This window comes from Pantherophis guttatus, chromosome 5 (assembly GCF_059756535.1).
Source record: "Pantherophis guttatus breed Tessera chromosome 5, ASM5975653v1, whole genome shotgun sequence".
Taxonomy (NCBI): Eukaryota; Metazoa; Chordata; class Lepidosauria; order Squamata; family Colubridae; genus Pantherophis; species Pantherophis guttatus.
The window spans coordinates 34,850,963-34,858,785 of record NC_142067.1 but is presented as its reverse complement, the minus strand read 5'-3'; the positions used below and the strand labels follow the sequence as shown (position 1 = coordinate 34,858,785).

The 7,823-nt window shown below is 35.6% G+C and overlaps 1 long non-coding RNA gene across 1 annotated transcript; it reads right to left on the bottom strand.

The window, feature by feature from the left end:
• Positions 1 to 265: 265 nt before the first annotated feature.
• LOC148113321 (uncharacterized) lies at positions 266 to 6,609 on the bottom strand. The gene is made up of 4 exons (XR_015728297.1): positions 6,469 to 6,609; positions 5,299 to 5,417; positions 4,391 to 4,470; positions 266 to 1,142 (listed from the first exon to the last, which is right to left on the bottom strand). It is a non-coding gene; the product is annotated as an uncharacterized LOC148113321 (long non-coding RNA).
• Between the last annotated feature and the right edge of the window lie 1,214 nt (positions 6,610 to 7,823).

Sequence of the window (7,823 nt, the reverse complement as noted above, 5' to 3'; positions counted from 1 at the left end):
ATCTGTCTGTCTGTCTGTCTGTCTGTCTGTCTGTCTGTCTGTCTATGACATATGTTCCAAAGAAGCCCTTCATTTATGGCTGTTAAGTATTAAAGAGCTGCAACCAACAGCTATTGTAACTCTTACTTTTTAAAAAATTAACACTGTAGGTAATTTAATTCGTGTTTACTTTTTATAGGTAAACATAACAGTAATTAATTGTTTGCTAACATAATTGCTCTGATAATTTTTTTCACTTTCTGTTAGGAACTCAAAAGTAAATAACTAAACTCATAAACATTTTTATTCGTTATACATAGGGAAGGATAATATAGTTTAATTGTTGATCACATGTTTAATAAGTAGTTTACAGGCTGAATCCTAGGTATTTCAAATAGAACGAAAAGTTTTTTATGAAAAAACTTTTTGGAAGAACCGTTGGCAGTCCTGGAACAGATGGATTAGTGGCTTGACATAGCACGAAATTATTATAAAACAATATTATTGTAAAACAATGTCTATGGATATTCTCAGTCATCATGGTTGTCCCAAAGGTGCTTTTCAAAAGGCAACTGAACTTTCTTTGTTTTTTCCTTGAAGACGTTTCACTTCTCATCCAAGAAGCTTCTTCAGTTCTGACTAAATGGTAGGGAATAGAAGATTTATATTTCTTGCAGTCATCTGGTTGTTAGCACTCTGAAGATCTGTTGTTAGCTGTCTGAGAGTTGTTGACACCACTTGGGGGTTAATCCATATGTTCAGGGTCACCTGAATCAGAGTGCAAATGGGTATGGAACCTTCTTGGAACTGCTGTGAACTGCTTGAAAGGACTGTGTTGTACTCAAGAAATAGGAGTTGTTGTATCACTCCCTCTCTGTTTCTCCAATGTACAGATCTGCACATGTTTCACTGCATTGTATTGCATATATCTTATTGCTCAATTTGTGTCTGGGTGTTTAATTCTTGGGGTGGGCAAGCTTCTGCTTTAGTATATTCTTGGGTTTAAAATGTGCATGTATGTTGTTTTGGTTGAAAATCCTCTTGAGCTTTTTAGATATTCCTGAAATGTCTGGAATGATAATGTTGCTTTATTTGTTGTTCTCTTCTATGGAGGAGCTGCTGTTGGGTGATCAAATCCAGAAAAAGATCCAGCAGGAGCTCCTCTATAACAAATACAAGACAAAACTTCAATATTGCCATAATTTGAGCCATTAAGGCACAATCCTAAACCATTATTTATATCCATAGATATTGTTTTGAGGATTTGTCTTCAGGATTTGCATGGTGATGCAAGTTTTACTTTTAATACCACTGATAGCAATAAGATACTGGTTTATGACTTTTGTGATCTGGAATGAAAACGCAGGAGACCTTTTTTATCCGGCAAATGTTTCACGGTTAGAATTAAAGAAGGGATTTTGATAGGTCCTTTGGGACAATATCCATGGACTGTCTTCAGCCCTTGCCAAACTGAAATGACTGCCACTAATGAAAACAACAGAAGAATAGTGTTGGAAGGGATCTTAGAGGTCTTCTAGTCCAACCCTTTGCTCAAGCTCCTATACCATTGGTTACTGATTGCAAAAAAAAAAATGCACATATTGTTCTCAGATTTAATGCTCTATTGTGGGAACATCACATGTATGAAAATTTGAGAATTGCAGGCTTGTAAAAATATATCAGGTTAGTATGTATGGCCTGAAATTTATAAAAATACCACAGGACATTTTTTTTTATAAAAAAGCAACATTCTATATTGTAGGGTGGTAAAGAGAAACATCTTCAGGATCTGGTGATGTTTCTCTTTATCATCCTACAATATAGAATGTTGCTTTTTTAAAAAAAATGTCCTGTAGTATTTTTATAAGATCCTGAAGATGAAACTCAAATACTTTGCCACCTAATGAGAAGGAAGGACTCGCTGGAGAAGAGCCTAATGCTGGGAAAGATTGAGGGCAAAAGAAGAAGGGGACGGCAGAGAATGAGATGGGATAGAGTCACTGAAGCAGTCAGTGTGAGCTTAAATGGTCTCCAGGAGATTGTAGAGGACAGGAAGGCCTGGAGGAAAGTTGTCCATGGGATTGCGATGGGTCGGACACGACTTCGCAACTAACAACAAAAAAAAAGAGAAACATAATTATGGCAGATTGACATGATTCTACTTTATCAGGTGATATAGATCATTATGAGCTGTGGTAGCACAATGGTTAGAATGTAGTACTGCAGGCTACTTCTGATGACAGTTCATCAGTTCGTTTCTCACCGGCTAAAGATTGACTCAGCATTCCATCCTTCCGAGGTTGTTAAATGAGGACCCAGATTATGCTGACTCTATAAAAACTGCTTAGAGAGAACTGTAAAGCGCTGTAAAGCAGTATATAAGTCTAATTGCTATTGCTAATTATGTTCAGAATGGGTTGCCCCATATTTTTATTTATAAGGAACAGGCCTTCATGGATGTTTTTTTTAGAGAGAGAACAAAACAGAAATATTTTGGTTGATCATATTTGCTCAGAATAAAGACTGAAATCTGAAATGGTAACAGTATATATTGCACATGATGATACTTGATGATACTTACAAGATGTTGAGGGTTCTAGGACAATTTAATCGATATTACTAGCCTTATAAATGTAGATAGTGATCTATCAATCAGTGACAGCCTAACCGTGGGCTTTTCATTTGGCCTCTGGAAAAGTGGGATGTGGTTGGGGTATATTCCCAAAATAAGAAACCTACGGCTTAAGAGTTATGTATAGACCTTGATCGAATTCCATACTGTTGAGAGAAGCCTAAAGCAGGGGTGAAATGCTCCCGGTTTGGACCGGATCGCTGGATCCGATAGCGATGGCAGAGGGTGGTTCAGAGAACCGGTAGCAAAAATCTCTGCTCCCCCCCACCATGCCCAACTGAGCTGCACGATCATCAGAGGCTTTAAAAAAAAAACACTTTTAAAAGCATTTTTTCTATAACTTCTTCCACCGAAAAAATGTTTTTAAAAGTAAAAAAAAAAAAAAAGCTTCTGATGATCGCGCAGCTCAGCTGGGATCGTCAGAGGCTTTTCAAAGCATTTTTTTCTGCAACCTCTTCAGCAGAAGAGGTGGTTAAAAAAATGCTTTATAAAAGTTCTGATGATCCCAGCTGTGTTGCCTGATCGGCAGAGAGACTTTTAAAGCATTTTTTTCTGCAACCTCCTCCGGGGAAGAGGTGGTTAAAAAAATGCTTTGAAAATTTTTTTAAAAAACAAAAGTTGGCCATGCCCACCCAGTCACATTACCTCCTCCCAAGCCACACCCACAGAACTGGTAGTAACAAATTTTACATTTCACCTCTGGCCTAAAGAAAGAAAGGGGCTGTGGAAGAAAAACATGGCAGTGAAAAAATCGGAGCAACAGAAGGACTGGAGGACCCTTTATAGTGCAATCAGTTTAAAAATGGAAATGACAGGCCTGGGAAGATGAAATTGACTTTAGTAATAGGAAGAAAGTTCTATCCGCATGATAAATCCTGTTCAGAGTAGATATAGCGGTTTGTTATTTCTTAAGTCTATTTTGCTATTGCATTTTGTGATTACATGGATCCCTGCTACTACTAATAAACATAGCTACATTTGAGTGTTTGCACATTTATCGGGAATACACGTTTTCATTGTTTTCCAGGACTGCCTTTAGAACAAAGAGATTACTGTAATTATTGTGGAAATTAGAGCAGTGAAAGTACGATGGGATGATTCTTATCTGGTGAAGCAAAAGCCGATACAATCTTTCTGCTGACTACTTATCTAAACTGAGCTATGTTTTCTGCTGCTAACATTGCAGATGTATTGCATTCTGGCAAAGCACCCACTTTCAGCACCTTGGCTGAGATCATCCCTGAGTTAGGTGAGGAACTAGCTGGTTACATGCCAGGCTGCCTATATAGCCTGCCAGAATCAATAGATTCAGTCTGTTTCATCCAAGAATAAAATATAGAGGACATTTGATCATAAACTGTAACTACCATAATTGGATTATTTGTTTGCATTCAAATTAATGGTAAAGCTTTCCTTGACTTGTGATCTTTCATGGGATATATGAGATATTTTTAAGCACCCTCCCTGTCTCCCTTCCTTTTAGCCCACTCTCTCTTTGACACACGCACCCAGAACAAACAGTTGTGTGCACATGCATATACAAGAAACACATCCACACACATTTTTACTCTATGACATGCATACATTTGTTCTTGTAATATTTGTAATGTGAATAAGGCAGCCTTTACCAAACAGACAATTGTGATTAAAGGATTCTAAAATGTGGTTGGCTAGTAGAGCTCTAGTATGCATCATGATTGTATTTATATCATTCATACTGCTTAAAATTATCCTCCAAAGACCAGTTTGGTGTAGTAATTAAAAGATCAGGTTACCAACCAGGAGACTGTAAATTCTAGTCCTGCCTCAGGCGTGAAGCGAGCTGGGTGACCTTGGAGCTCAGTTCCTCTGTCTTAGTCCTAGGAAAGAGACAATGGCAAGAAAACCTGAAAAACTCTGTTCAGAAAATTCAGGGACTGGTCCAGGCAATTGCCAGGAATCAACAGTGAGTCACCTCCCCAAAAAACCCAGCCTCTTGATAAAATTTAACAACACACACACATCAGAAAGAGGATAACTACTAAAACAGGTGCACAACTTGAACATCAAGAATCATGTGTGGCTTCTTTGTGATCTCTACAACTTGTTTGCAAAAAATTCTACTTTTTGAGAGAGAAAAATGTGGTTAGTGCTAATAGCTCTATTTAAAAATAATAGATTTTTTTAAAAATCAAAGTTTAATCACATATTTTTGAGATTATACATCCTTGCCATGCTGTTCAAATGACCAATATGGCCATTAGCTTGGCAAAAAGTTAAATATATTTTCAGAAATCATTGAATAGTTGCCCTTGTTTCTAATCTAGTTTTAGTACAGTAATTGTCAGTAAAGAGACTCAGACATTGGTATCTGCAGCTAAAATTTAGAATACTACTCTGTGAATATGTTGATTTTGTTACTGTTAATAGTATTAGACTAGATGGACCTATTCGCGTATTCCATGTTAAACAATTTTTTTGTATTTTATACACCTTTTGTGGTAAAATAAATGCATCTTATGTGCAAAGTGTACAAAATAGCTAAGATGGGAAGTGTGATATAACATATGACAAAAAGAAGTTGTGAGAATAAAATATGTACTAGTAACATTATTTATTTACCCATAGTATAACTCTCTGTACGTTTAGCAGAAGTTCATAATACACTTCTGTACAATACCAAACCCATTCTGAAATTAATGACTTACCCTTTTGGTTGCTAGAAATGAAAATAGTAGTCACAAAGCATTTATAGCATCTCAAAGAACATCAACAATATCTGGATGTAGATCTTCCATTATATCATATACATAGTTTTCTGCTGTTTCTGGTAAGGGAACAAGGCATATATAAAGGAATGCAGTTAGGAAATAATGCAATTTTTTTTTTAAATTTGATTTATATGCCGCCCTTCTCCGGAGACTCAGGGCGGCTTACAATGCGTTAAGCAATAGCCTTCATACTTTTGTATATTTTTACAAAGTCAGCTTATTGCCCCCACAACTGGGTCCTCAATTTACCTACCTTAGAAAGGATGGAAGGCTGAGTCAACTTTGAGCCTGGCAAGATTCGAACTTACTAATTGCAGACAGCTGGAGTTAAATTACAATGCATTAGTCTGCTGAGCTATCCAGCTAATGTTGATATATGAAAGTCTAGTGTAACCTGAAAGATTGTAGACCGTGTACAATGATTTTTCTATCTGGTCAATTTTTATTTCCTTCTGATCAATGCATTGTTTATAATGGCAAACAACTGTTGATCATACTAACAAAAGTTACAATTCTGTGTTCACGCTTGTAGGAGCAAATTTCACTGAACTCTGGGATTTACTTAGTAGATTGGAATAGAAATGAGCCATAAAACCTGGTAAAAATGCTGAAGGCTTACATAATTTTCTTCAGGAAAAAAAAAGGCAGGAGAGAAGATAAATTCTTTAGCTTTTTCAGTGATAAACATTGCAATATGGTTAACTGAGACCTCTTTTCAAACAAACACAAACAAATATATAAACTAAAAGCAATACAGACATACAGGTATTTATATATGTGTGTTTACACACAAACAGACACACACTGGTATTAAAACTTGCTAAGATTATGTTTATTTTAAGGAATGCTAAAATTTCTTTCACATCTTCAATACATAAAAGATGCAGCACACACAGATTTTAATAGAAATGGGCTCTTATCCTATTATGTAAAATTAGTGGTGGTACAAAATGTCATCGCTATGTATCGGAGCAGTAATCCAAAGAGAAAATACAGTATTAAAAAGGTCAAAGAAATTATAGATGTCCATGTTTGTGAATTTTCAATCATTTATTCAAATTTGGAAATAATTACTATAATTTATATAGAAATTAGTAACTTTCCCACCTGTAGGAAAGGTTAAAGCTTATCTTCCTGCTCAATATCCTTACAAAGTTTGACATTTTGATGGGCAACTTGAAGGTCCATCCTCTTCCTTCTAACACTTTCATTTTCTTCTTTGAAGTACATTTTCAGATCTTCAAATATCTTCAAATAGAGAGTGACTTATTTAGAGTAGATTCACTATGACTCTATCCTTTGGTAAGTGCACAGTTCCCAAAATAGTTCCATTATGCCAGCATATACACTAACACACAACCATTGACTTGTTGAATACCATAGCAACATCTATAGAGCCACATATTTCCAGTCTCTAGTGTATCCATAAATTATGGAACAGGAGTCAGATCATAAAAGAAGATGAGGATGCTGAATCCCCTGGATCAACTCCATCTCTCTAAAGACTTAGAACCAACCCTCAGAGGTTCTTCAAGCAACTTCAAGAGTTGCTACTGAATTGCTATTTGTTGTAATGAGAGAAACCATATTAGCTGGATAAAGCTAATTACATTTAATTTAATGACATTTTATTAAATGTATGCTGTAACCTGACCTCACTTTTTGAAATGAGCCACCTCATCTTGAATATTACCTACAGCTTGAATAAAATTATGTAGCCCCAGTAAAACTCCTGGCTGCTGTTCATAATGCAAAAATATTAAAATCAGCAGTTACATATCATAAATCCATTTGAAGTTGGAACTTTGAAAGGGGAAGATGTTTTAATTTTTAGTTAACATTTTATTGATTAATTGTGTTAATATGTGTATGGAAGAGAACACACACATATGCATGCATATACATATTATAGCCTAGTTTTTCAGTTCAGTATTTCCATGTCTTTATTTGGCATAGAATTAGTCTGAATTAGTGTCACCTAGCTTCGTCCAGATGGTGGGAAATATTTGCCTGCCAATGATGTAGTCTCTTGAGATGAAGAAGAAATAAACAAATGACAGGATGATGACACAGACCTCCTTTCTAACCAGCTGGTCTGTATTCAGTATCCATAGTAAGAATGACTTAACCATCTTCTAACAAATGATTAGAAGAGAGAATATTAAACCACACTGGTCATTTACAAAGCAGCCATGGCTTCTTAATCTCAGAAGAACCAGGCCTTGATTGATAATTATGTAGTTGATTATCATTTGTGAAGAAATTGTTATTTACCAGATTATTACCTCATGAAATGTAAAAAAAATAAAAAAGTAAAGAGAAAGTACACATGGGGTTTCTAATGCTAATGCTTTCCAGATTTTTTTTAAAGTTTTTTTTTAAAGTTCTATACATCAACAGTTTAAAAAAAATTCTCTGTTAGATAGTTAGAAAAGGGTAAAGGATCTCATTATAATGTATTA